Genomic DNA, 13,303 nt, shown 5'->3' with positions numbered 1-13,303 from the left:
CCCCTAACCAATCCATTTACATAACACTCCTAGCAAAATAGGCTTCAACAGTAAAAATCTCTAAATTAAACCCAAAACTATTCCCAAATAGCACAAGAAAGCAATCACAAGTCAGAGCTTACAACAAAACTTAGGGAGAACAAACTAAAACACATGAAACACACCAATAAAATTAACCAACATCTATAGCTAGTAGAGGGTTCCCTCCCTCACGTAAATCCAACAATTTCAGTGGCAAAAGATATCACGAGCAATGTCAAAATGATAAAGGATAAGGAGAGGAAAGAAACAATCTGAGGCTACGATTTGATAGGGCTTTCATAGAAATGTTTGAGTAGATGTCTATTGGCTAGATGTTTTGTGCCATCTTTTTCATCCATAAGTTCAAAGGCCCCAAAGCTAAGGACCTTGGTGATAGTGTAAGGTCTATCCATCTTTCTTTCAACTTCCCGTCTCCAAATTTGAATCGGGCTTTGAATTTAAGAACCTTGTCACCAAGCTCAAACTTCTTTCTCGGAATACTGCTATCATGAATAGCCTTGCACTTTTCCTTGTACATCCTTGAGTTATTATAGGCCTCATGTCTTATCTCTTCTATTTCTTGTAGCTGAAACAACCTTTCTACACCTGTTTTGTCCATCTCTTTATTACAAGTCGAAACAGCCCAGTAAGCTTTGTGCTCAAATTCCACTGGTAAGTGGCATGATTTCCCATAAACAAAGTAGTATGGAGACATCCCTATGGGGTTCTTGAATGCTGTCCAATATGCCCAAAGTGTATCATTTAGCTTCAAGCTCCAATCCCTTCTTGAAGGTTTTACCATTTTCTCCAAAATCTGCTTGATTTCTTTGTTAGAGACCTCCGCTTCACCATTAGTCTGAGGGTGATAGGTAGTAGATGCTTTATGTGTGACCCCATATTTAATAAGTAGGCTACTAAGAAGCCTATTGCAGAAATGGTTCCTTGGTCGCTCACTAAGGCCTTAAGAATCCCAAATTGACTACAAATAATAGACTTGAAAAACTCGCACACAGTTTTATCATCATCCTTCCAGGTGGATATAGCTTCTATCCATTTAGAAAGGTAATCAACTGCTAGAAGGATATAAGTGAAACCATTGGAAGGTGGAAAAGGACCCATAAAGTCGATATCCTAAACATCAAATACCTCACAGAACAACATAGGCTTTTGAGGCATTTCATGCCTCCAACTCAACCACCCAAATTTTTGACATGTTTCACAAGATTTACAAAATTCATAACAGTCTTTAAATAAGGAAGGCCAGTAAAACCCACTTTCTAAAATTTTCCTCGCTGTTCTCTTTGAACTAAAATGCCCCCTATAAGACAATGTATAGCAAGCGGTGATAATCCGTTGTTGCTCTTCTTAAGGCACATACCTTCTTATGATTTGGTCCCTACACAGTCTCCATAGAAATGGCTCATCCCAAACATAACACTTGGATTTAGAGACCTCCAATCCCTTCTTGAAGGTTTTACCATTTTCTCCAAAATCCGCTTGATTTCTTTGTTAGAGACCTCCGCTTCACCATTAGTCTGAGGGTGATAGGTAGTAGATGCTTTATGTGTGACCCCATATTTAATAAGTAGGCTACTAAGAAGCCTATTGCAGAAATGGTTCCTTGGTCGCTCACTAAGGCCTTAAGAATCCCAAATTGACTACAAATATAGACTTGAAAAACTCGCACACAGTTTTATCGTCATCCTTCCAGGTGGATACAGCTTCTATCCATTTAGAAAGGTAATCAACTGCTAGAAGGATATAAGTGAAACCATTGGAAGGTGGAAAAGGACCCATAAAGTCAATATCCTAAACATCAAATACCTCACAGAACAACATAGGCTTTTGAGGCATTTCATGCCTCCAACTCAACCACCCAAATTTTTGACATGTTTCACAAGATTTACAAAATTCATAACAGTCTTTAAATAAGGAAGGCCAGTAAAACCCACTTTCTAAAATTTTCCTCGCTGTTCTCTTTGAACTAAAATGCCCCCTATAAGACAATGTATAGCAAGCGGTGATAATCCGTTGTTGCTCTTCTTAAGGCACATACCTTCTTATGATTTGGTCCCTACACAGTCTCCATAGAAATGGCTCATCCCAAACATAACACTTGGATTTAGAGACCTCCAATCCCTTCTTGAAGGTTTTACCATTTTCTCCAAAATCCGCTTGATTTCTTTGTTAGAGACCTCTGCTTCACCATTAGTCTGAGGGTGATAGGTAGTAGATGCTTTATGTGTGACCCCATATTTAATAAGTAGGCTACTAAGAAGCCTATTGCAGAAATGGTTCCTTGGTCGCTCACTAAGGCCTTAAGAATCCCAAATTGACTAAAAATATTAGACTTGAAAAACTCGCACACAGTTTTATCATCATCCTTCCAGGTGGATATAGCTTCTATCCATTTAGAAAGGTAATCAACTGCTAGAAGGATATAAGTGAAACCATTGGAAGGTGGAAAAGGACCCATAAAGTCAATATCCTAAACATCAAATACCTCACAGAACAACATAGGCTTTTGAGGCATTTCATGCCTCCAACTCAACCACCCAAATTTTTGACATGTTTCACAAGATTTACAAAATTCATAACAGTCTTTAAATAAGGAAGGCCAGTAAAACCCACTTTCTAAAATTTTCCTCGCTGTTCTCTTTGAACTAAAATACCCCCTATAGGACAATGTATAGCAAGCGGTGATAATCCGTTGTTGCTCTTCTTAAGGCACATACCTTCTTATGATTTGGTCCCTACACAGTCTCCATAGAAATGGCTCATCCCAAACATAACACTTGGATTTAGATTGGAGTTTTTGCTCCTAATAAGTGGATAACGAAGGTGGTGTTAGTCCAGTCATGAGATAATTCACTATATGAGCGTACCAAGGCTCCCTAAGAGCTATAGAACATAATATTTTATCAGGAAAAGAGTCAAAGACAAAATCAGAATTGTCAACTCCCCATGTATCCAAAGGCAACTGGCTTAAGTGATTGGCAACATGATTTTTAGCTCCATCTCAGTCCTTTATCTCAGAATCAAACTCTTATAATAAGAGAGCACAATAGAGCAAATGAGGCTTTGAATGGGGTTTCTTAAAAAGATACCACACTACTTCATGGTCAATAAATTCAATAACCTTGGAATTAATCAAGTAAGGCCTAAACTTGTTTAGAGCAAAAATTACAGCAAACAGCTTCTTCTCAATAGTTGTATAGTTGACTTGTGCAGCATCCAATGTCTTTGAGGTATAGGCAATCATTCTTGAAAATTTATCCTCTTTTTGCCCTAGCATCGTTCCAAAAACATAATTAGATGCATCGCAAGAAATTTCAAAATTTAAATCCTAATTTGGAGCAACTAGAATAGGTGGAAAAATCAACTTGGCTTTCAAAGTATCAAAAGCAATTTTGCAAGCTTCATTGAATTCAAACTCTACATCCTTTTTCAAAAGATTAGAAAGTGGCAAGGCAATTTTGTTAAAATCTTTAATAAATCTCTTATAAAACCCCGCATGCCCCAAGAAAGATCTAATTTCTTTAAGATTAGTGGGATATAGGAGAGAGGAGATAATTTCAATCTTGGCCTTATCTACTTCTATACCCTTACAAGAAATCAAGTGACCCAACACTATACCCTCATTGACCATAAAGTGATACTTTTCAAAATTCAGAACTAGCTTCTTTTCAATACATCTTTATAAAACATTTTTTAAGCTAGACAAGCAAGCATCAAAAGAATTACCATACACACTAAAATCATCCATCAATACCCCCATGCAATCTCCCAAAAAGTCATTAAAGATCAATATCATGCATCTTTGGAAGGTCCCTGGAGCGTTACAAAGTCCAAATAGCATACTTCTATAAGCGTAAGTCCCAAAATCACATGTAAATGTTGTCTTCTCCTGGTTCTCTAGTGCAATTGGCACCTAAAAATAACCAGAGAAACAATCAAGAAAACAATAATGGGATGTGCCTGCTAATCTCTCTAGCATTTGGTCAACAAAAGGAATAGGAAAGTAGTCCTTATGTGTAGCATCATTAAACTTTCTATAATCAATACACACACGCCATGTATTCTGGACACTAATGGGTATAAGTTCATTCTTTTCATTTTTTAGCACAGTCAACCCACTCTTTTTGGGTACTACTTGAATGGTGTTAAGCCATTTGCTATCCGATATAGCATAAATATCCCAGAACTAAGGAGTTTTGAAATCTCCTTCTTAACCACCTCCTTAATCAACGGATTGACTCTTCTTTTGTTTTGTTTCACTGGTTTCGCTCCTTCCTCTAAAAGGATTCTATGGGTGCATACGGTTGAGCAAATACCAGGTATGTCTGCTAGAGTCCATCCTCTGGCTTTCTTATATTTTTCCAAAACATTGAGCAACATATCATCTTCTTCTAAAGATAGGTAGTTAGCAATAATGACGAGGAGTTGCTCATTAGACTCTAAGAAGGCATACTTAAGGTTGGGTGGTAAGGGTTTAAGCTCAAGAGTAGGGGGTTGGACCAAAGAAAGGATTAATTGAGAAATATCAATAGAAGAAAGTGCAATACTACTCCCCTTTCCCTTCTCAACTGTTGATTGGATCTTGAGATTGATTGAGTCTACCCCTGGTACCTCTATTTCCCCAAGGGTTAAGTCAACTAACAATTGACCATTATTAGTAACAGCCTTAGATACTATAACTGCATCACTTAAACAAGAAGTTAGGGTCCTATCAAACAAATACTTCAAAGTATGACAAGAAATGGTGTAAGAAATTACTTCATAAGTTGAAGTGGGAATATCTATAGCCCTTAAACCAAGGCTCCTTTTATGAAGCAAGTGAGAAAGTGGAACAGCAATAGTAGATGAGCACTCTGGACTTGTAGTACTATGAGATGTTTGTTGCAGTGACCAATACATTTCATCACCATGAGTTGAAGGAAGAGAGCTTACACCTCTCAGGATAGAACTGTTCATCGTAGCTAAACATCCCTCTTGTCGTAGCGAAGACAGACAGTAAACTTCATCTTCAGAATTTGCAATGCTCTGCTTCTCCTCCAGATTTAAATCTCTTGCAACAGTAACAGAAAACCCCTCTATAAGAGAATCGTCACTGATAATTAGAGGTATAGTGCTAATACAGGATTCAGACTCACCAGATGACAATAAAAGCAGATGTGGGGCCAGTCGTGTACAATTAACTATGCACAGTTAAGACACCACTAATTACCACCACATGAGAATACAGAAGGAAAAGAATAAAGAGAAGAAAATAAAGTAGGGGAGCTGTGTCACACCCCAAGTTTTGGGCCTAAGAATACACGGATTAGCCTAAGATAGGTAGGCTACTAAATCCCTGTGAGCAGGAGTCCCAGAAATGTAAAAGGAATGTTGAAGGGTTTTAGGGACTAAATTGTAAACAGAGAAAGTTCTAGGGACTAAAATGTAAAGAAAGATAGAGGCTCCGCTGAATTCTCAAGGCCCAGAAATGAGAAAAGAGGTCAGTTTAGACCAAGGTTATGATAGAGGCCACAATAGGGTGATTTATGAGGTTTACTTGACCAAGGGCAAAACTGTAATTTTGGAAAGTTTCGGACCAGGAATGGGTAAAAATGAAAGTAATACCCAAAAAATTCTAGAAAATTCCAGAAAATATAAAATGACATTTTAAGGCCTATATATGAGGAGAAATGACAAAAATGCCCTTGACTTGACTTAAAAGGAATTTATAAGTTTATGGCTCAGTTTGAGATGTAGAGGTAGATTTAATTGTTTGGGTCATAAGGAAACCTCAGAAAGTTATGATAAAATGGGCATGTGTGATCTAAGAGCCTATAGAATTTATAAAATTAGTCTAAACCCTTGAAGGCCAGCAGAATGGCTTTAACATTTTTTAAGGCCAGAACTGCAGTTTATGGGTTTGTTATGGGAAATTTAGAAAGAAATACTTATGGTCTGAGTTATGATATGAGAAAATTCATAAATTTTCTACAGAATTAAATGAATTTTATGGTATAAATAGATGAATTTTTGGAGTTCAGGATGGGATAAAATGCTCCATTCAAATGTTAAATAATTAATGTCCCAGGAGACAAAGTTAGAAAATATCTCAGATATTTTGAGGAAAAGAAGTTCAACTTGAATTCTCTTCTTCTTTCCCATGTTCTTCATTTATGAGGGTGATGAGTCATCATATGAGTCACTAGAAGATATTTTATGGGTAGTAGAAAAATTAGAATGCAATACGGGTAAGTGTTAGACAATTCCCTATCTACCCGGTAGAGCAAAATTTCTACTATGTGACTCAATAAGGTTGACTAATTGGTCAATAGTGTTGACTATTTTTTTCCTCTCTGTCCCTTTAAGGTGGTGCCATATATGTGCCTTTTATTGGCCAATATCAATTATTAAAAATACCTAGAGATCTCAGAAAATTATGAAAAATTAAAGGAAATTCATTTAGGAATTATAGAGATTTATAAAATTATTTCCAACCCTAAATGATGAGGAGGTGAAAATCGCCTTGACTGTCTTTGTTTACACCTTGGGGCCAATTTCAAAATTTATCCAAGGATTGTACTATAGGCACAATCTCGGGTCGTTTCACTTGTGGAGCCAAAATTAAGATCCTAGATTAACTAAATGCCATGGTTATGCAAATTAAGCTGGAAAAGGTTGGGGCTTTTCATTGAGATTTGTAATTAAGTTAAAATGTAATAGAATGTAAATGTATTTTTGGATTTTTTAGGAGATTAAAATGAAATGGATGGAAATCAAGTATTGAATCAATTGATAAAACCTCTTGAAAATGGATTCTTGGCAATCATAGTTCTCTTAAGATGTGGGAGTCTTAGAAATTCATTAGGTTTTCTTGATAACAACCTCAATAACTCATTGAGTCCAATGCTTACATTAATGAACTCATTAATGAAAACATTGTTAAGCTTCTCTAATGTGTAATTAAGAATGATTAATGCAAATGGTTCAATGCAACAGAAAATCAACTCATCATCAAAACATGACCATGCAAGATGAAGAGAATCAAGAAAGCCACAAAGAACATATATGTAACTACATATATTGAAACATGAAATCCAACATTAATCAATCCAACTACAAATATGAATCATCAACTAATGATTACATATCAATCAAAGTCTTTCACTAAGAATTTACAAATCCTAGACCTAGGAATTCATAAATACATAGCTAAACTCCCCTTTTAAGCTCTTAGAACTCATGCCAATCATCCATCTTCAAGAGCTGGAGGAAGCATAGCCACTCATGGTGTGCAGAAACATCTCCATTGAAATTGACTCAGTGTTGCCCATGGATGAAGATGACAGTGGAAGATGAGGGATTAGGGTTCTGGTGGGAGAGATGAGAGAAGATGAAGAGAAAAACGTGGATGGTGGCTCAATCTCGTGTCTAACCTCACTCATATCGAAAATAGGGTTTCTAACCTGGATATGACGTGTCTGGGTCGGTTCATGGAAGTGGACAAGTCAAATTTTCCCAAAATGGTCGGGTCTGATTATGCTGATACGAGGGGTTCGCCGCGGTGAAGGGTAGGTTTGTTGCGGCGAACCATGGTAGAGAGTTTCATTCCTGAAGGCAGATGTTTGCCACGGCGAAGGCAGAGTGTGCCGCTGCGAACCATGGCAGAGGCTCCTCTTTTTGCTCTTTGTGCCTTGAGTCTTCAATCTTGGCTCAATCTCAGGTGTCCTACACTGAAAAGCAATAATTTAAGGCATCAATTGTCCTAGAAATTAATTGAATACAATTAATAACTAATTATGATGATTTTACCCTCAAAAAGACACTAACTCAATGCAAGGACTCTTAATCTAAAATAAACTCAATTATAGCCAAAAGAGCCAGAAAATGCAACAAAACCATGGATGATGTAATAAAAAGATAAGAATAATTTGAGCTCAATCAAATTCCCCCACACTTAGACCTTTGTACTCCTAGACAAAGCTCAGAAATAATTCAAAGAGATACCAGCACAAAGAGAAACACTACCATGCTTAAAGATGAAAGCAGAAGATTAGTAAGAAATTCTCACAGGAGTTGACAACAGTAAAACAAGGATATGCTAAGAAAATGAGCATAATGGACAATTAACTCAAAAGATTGATCTAAAGAGATCTATCTCACGGATAAGTGTTTCACTCTTAACTCACTTGTTTTGGGATTATTTTACTCCAAGTCTACTCAATTCAATTTCTACCATAGGCTTGTAATAATTCTACCTCTCTACCACAGGAAGCAAACTTTGCAAATCAAGAGGACTTTTAGGGGTTAGAATTTGAATGAAGGCCAAATGAAATGAATGGAATGAGAATGAAAACAGATATGAGTACAAGCATACAAATTATTAAAACAGAATTAATCTAAATAAAAGTAAGGAGAGAAGCTACTTATTTTTGTTTTGTAATTTTTATATCTCTATCGTTTCTTTTCTTTTCTTTTTCTCTTTTTCTTTTTCTTTTTCTTTTTCTTCCTTTTTTTTTTGATTGGGGCAACTTGTCTCATTTTTTTCTTTCACAAAATAATTGCATGCATGTACTCAAGATAAAGGTCCAAAGGGGTTTACAATGGTAAAATGATTGGGTTTGTGTTTGGAAAGTGTGGGTTTGAAAACGAATGCCTATATCATCTTTACAAAAATTTGATTCACTAAGCTTCAATTAAGAATTAAAACAAGTTCTAAAGAAATATGAAATAAGCAGATTCACTCAATTTAATAGCTTTAGGCCCAAAAATCCTTCCAACAAGGCTAAAATCTCAATTAATCAATCTCAAGGGTTAAAAACCACATAGTCATAATTTCAAAGCATATCATCATTTACTATCTGTCAAAAACATGAGAATAACTAGTCCAAATTCAACCCTCATTTAAAAGCATGGAAAGTTTTCTAAAAGCACTAGTACAAATTGACTTTCCATCAATTTTAAAAGGGATGCAGGAGTATAAAGAATCTAAGCTAGGAAAAATTTCTGAAGAACAGCTGAAATTGCAAAGAATTTATTATTTATTTTTATTATAAATTTTTTTTTTGGGTCGCCTCGGCGAAGGCTCACAGAGAGCCAAGTTTGGAGAAAGGGCCTGCTTCGTCGCGGCAAAACATAAGTTGGCCGCGGTGAAGTGTGGCCGAGAGCTACATTAACGTGATAAAAGGGGTTTCGTCGCGGTGAAGGCAGATGTTTGCCTCGGTGAAAGGTGACAGAGAGCAGTAAACAATGCAATTTTCAACTCTTCAGAAAACTAAGTTCAAAATATTCACAATTCAACCCATTTATTAGTTCAAAAACACCTCAAAATCAAATAGATGCATGGATGCATGAGAATTATTTGCTAGAAACCATAATAGGTCCCTCCCCCACACTTCAACACAACATTGTCCTTAATGTTTAAAGTACTACAAGCAAACAAATCACAAAGTGAACCGGAAGTTGTGAAGTCCAATTGAAATTGAAGCACAACACATCGGATTCACAAAAAGGAGGGAGAAGGTGATAGGTTGCATGCAAAACAAAGAGGAAAAGACAAATAGAAGTTGGGACCAATGTAAGAGTAACATCAAAATGTAAAGGCCATCAATAGCCAAAGAGTTGAACAACATCCAATGTAACATCTAAAAAGTTTAACAAGTAACCAGCTACACCAACTAAAAAGAAACAAAAAGAACAATAAAGAAAACAAAACACAACCAAAGAGCTACTGCTGTGTCCCGGGATCATCTGCCCCAGACCTGGATGGTCCTGCACCAGAAGTGCCTATTCCAGATGTGCCAGCTCCGCTCTAAAGGTCTTCCTCTTCGAGAGTAAGGATGAAGTTCAACCAGTCAGCAATCAGAGCATCCACACGATGGCGATAATGTCGATCTCGATCATACAGAGCATCGCAGTCCTTCTGCCTCTTCATCTCGCGGAGGAGGGTGACTCGTAACTGGTGGACATGGTCGGCCAGCTCATCAATATCATCAGCCAAGGTGTCCAAGGTGACAGGTTCAAGAGCTTCTGGATCTGGCTGTTCTTCTTGAGCTTCTGGAGCTGGTGCACCAGCTGTATGTGCTGCACCAACATCATACACAGGGTGGATGGGTGGAGGGGGTCCAATGACAGGCTGTTTGAGATGGTCATATCTAAACAAAGGGGCTGGCTCAAAGTAGCTGTCATTGTTGTACTTAGGGACATTGGCAGCCTTAAAAAGGTCAGTGACTAGGTAGGGAAAAATGATACTATTGGTGAGTTTGGGGGTGTTGATGGCATCATGAAGGGCTGAGTAGATGGTGTCGGCTACAGTTGGGGCATCATCTTTTCTACAAGGGATAGCTTCAATCCATTTGGATGCATTATCTACAGCTAATAAAATATTTACAAAACCAAAGAAAGAAGGAAAGGGTCCCATAAAGTCAATTCCCCAAACCTAAAAAATCTCACAAAACAGAAGTGGCTGTTGAGGCATCTCATGTCTTTTTCCCAACCCCCCAAATTGCTGACACTTGTCATATGATCTACAAAATGTAAAAGAATCTTTGAAGAGGGTGGGCAAATAAAATCCAGAATCTAAGACTTTCCTAGATGTCCTCCATGTACTAAAATGACCACCACAAACCATGGAATGGCAAGCTGAAATAATAGGTTCAAAATCCTCCTCCGGCACACACTTTCGTATCACTTGGTCATTGCACATCCTCCACAGATAAGGGGCATCCCAAATGTAATACTTTGACTTGCTACGAAGCTTTTGTGCCTGAAATCTAGACATAAAGGGAGGAGTGAGTCCAGACATGAGATAATTGACAATATTAGCATACCAAGGTCCTATAGTAACCACAAAACATAAAGCTCAATCTGTAAAAGAGTCACAAGTCAAGTCAGAAGAATCTACTCCCCTTGTGTCCTCTGGTAGCCTACTCAGGTGATCAGCTACTTGATTCACTGCCCCGGGTCTATCTTTAATCTCAATGTCGAACTCTTGAAGTAGTAAAGCCCATCTGATCAATCTTGGTTTAGATTGTGGCTTTTTAAGTAGATAGCGGACAGTTGCATGATCTGTATACACAACCACTCGAGAATTGATTAGATACTATCTAAACTTATCTAAAGCAAATACAATGACAAACATTTCTTTCTCACTGGTGGTATAGTTGACTTGAGCTGGGTCAAGTGTCTTAGAGGCATAGGCTATGACTCTAGATTGCTTCTACTCCTTCTAGCCAAGCATAGCACCCACTACACAATTAGAAGCATCACATGAGAGTTCAAAATGTAAATTCCAGTTGGGTGTAGTCAAAATAGGAGGTGAAACAAGCATAGACTTGAGAGTATCAAAGGCATGTCTACATTTTCATCAAAATTAAATTCAACATCCTTTTTAAAAAGAGTAAAAAGGGGCAAAGTAACTTTACTAAAATCTTTAATAAAGCGCCTATAAAACCCTACATGCCCAAGAAAAGATCTCAAATCTTTAAGACAGGTGGGGTAAGGCAAAGATGAGATAACTTCAATTTTAGCCTTATCAACCTCAATCCCTTTGCTAGAGATGAGGTGACCTAACACTATGCCACTACCCACCATGAAATGACATTTCTCAAAGTTCAAAACAAGATTTTTGGCTATGCATCTCTCTAGAGCCTGCCTTAGGCTATTCAGGCACTAATCAAAAGCTCTTCCCATAAATCGTAAAATCATCCATGAAAACCTCCATATTGTGCTCTAAAAGGTCACTAAAAATTGCCATCATGCACCTTTGAAAGGTGCCTGGAGCGTTACATAACCCAAATAGCATCCTTCGATAAGCAAAGGTACCAAAGGGGCATGTGAAAGTGGTTTTGTCCTGATCCTCGGGGGCTATGGGTACCTAAAAATAGCCGAAAAAGCCATCTAAAAAGCAGTAATGTGATTTACTAGCTAGTCTCTCCAACATTTGGTCAATGAAGGGTATAGGAAAGTGATCCTTATGTGTTGCATCATTAAGTCTCCTATAGTCTATGCACACACGCCATGAGTTTTGAACCCTTGTAGGAATTAACTCATCCCTTTCATTCTTTACTACTGTTACCCCACTCTTCTTTGGCACAACATGCACCGGACTGACCCACTCACTATCAAAAATTGGATATATTATCCCAGCACTCAACAATTTAGTAATTTCTTTCTTAACTACATCCAATATGAGAGGGTTCAATCATCTTTGAGGTTGTCTCACTGGTTTTGATTCCTCACTCAGTAAAATTCTATGTGTGCACATAGCAGGACTAATTCCTGGTATATCTGCTAGTGTCCAACCTATTGCCCTTCTATGCTCCCTCAAAACAGACAAGAGTCTCTCTTCCTTACTCTCAGACAGTGAGTTAGCAATTATAACAGGTAGTTGTTCATTAGACTCAAGGAAAGCATATTTCAAAGTAGGTGGTAAGGGTTTCAAATCAAGTGTAGGTGGTTGCACAATAGAAGGAATCAATTTATGAAGTTCAAGAGAGAACAGATTACTCCCCTTTCCTTCAACCAGTGATAATTCCTCAGCCTTGTAGTTAACTTCCTCTCCAAGCGTTGAACCAACTTCTAATTGATCTACAGCAACCGCCTTAGAGGGATTCTTCTCCATGACTTCTTCCTCCATATCTGAAACAACAACATGAAACCTCTCCCCAAGAGAATTATCACTGACAATAGAGGAATCACAGTCTAACTTGGAGTCAAGGGAGGAAACAGAAAATGTATGTGGGATAGAAAGCATGCAATTAACCACAGTACAATCAAGGCATGTAACATCACCACCACATGAGCAAGTAGAAGGTGTAGAGTAAAGAGATGAAAAGGAAGAAATGGATTCATTCTCATCAATAGAATCATCAGTGTAAAGATCAGAATAGAAAGAGTCATTTTGCAATTCAACTTCAAAGCAAGCATCCTCAACAGCAATGTTTATCATGTTAACCCCCAAAAGTGAATAATCCTCATAAGGATGTTTCATTGCTTCATACATGTTAAAAGAAACTTTATTATTACCCACCTCCATAGTTATGGTGCCCTCTTTTATGCTAATCATGGTATTAGCAGTCCTTAAGAAAGGTCGACCAAGGATGAGTGTAGTGTCATTTACAAGTTTAGAAGACATGTCAAGCACATAAAAATCAGCAGGAAACACCAATCCTTTAACTTGGACTAAAATGTCTTCAATAATGCCCTCAGGATACCTAATAGTCCTATCAGCTAGTTGGAGCACAACAGTAGTAGACTTAAGAGTCTTGACTCCTAGAGAGGTGTATAC

This window comes from Neltuma alba, unplaced genomic scaffold (assembly GCF_004799145.2).
Source record: "Neltuma alba isolate B1F8T4 unplaced genomic scaffold, ASM479914v2 tig00010355_pilon, whole genome shotgun sequence".
NCBI classification, from domain to species: Eukaryota; Viridiplantae; Streptophyta; class Magnoliopsida; order Fabales; family Fabaceae; genus Neltuma; species Neltuma alba.
The sequence above is the reverse complement of the archived record's forward strand: the minus strand, read 5'-3'. Positions refer to the sequence as shown.